Consider the following 315-nt stretch of genomic DNA (forward strand, 5'->3'; position numbering starts at 1 on the left):
GAATTTTAAAAAAATATTTTTGACATTTGCTTTTGTGCTGTAAGTGAATATAACCTCTGTAATTATGGGAAATAATCCTGGTAGATTTCAAAGTCCTTGCTTAGAATTTTACGTCATTTGCATTGAAAGTAGTTTGAGGCTACAGTCTCAATCCCCTGATCTAATTTAAGGAACAGAAAATATTTGGTGGCTGTCAAATTATGTTTCAAAAGAATGATCTGAATAAATGAAAAAAAAGTACTTTTTCATCGGTTCAGGATATGATTTTATGATATATTTTAATGGGAATGACATATTGCCTAGGACAACTTATAT

Source organism: Penaeus monodon, chromosome 28 (assembly GCF_015228065.2).
Source record: "Penaeus monodon isolate SGIC_2016 chromosome 28, NSTDA_Pmon_1, whole genome shotgun sequence".
NCBI lineage: Eukaryota > Metazoa > Arthropoda > Malacostraca > Decapoda > Penaeidae > Penaeus > Penaeus monodon.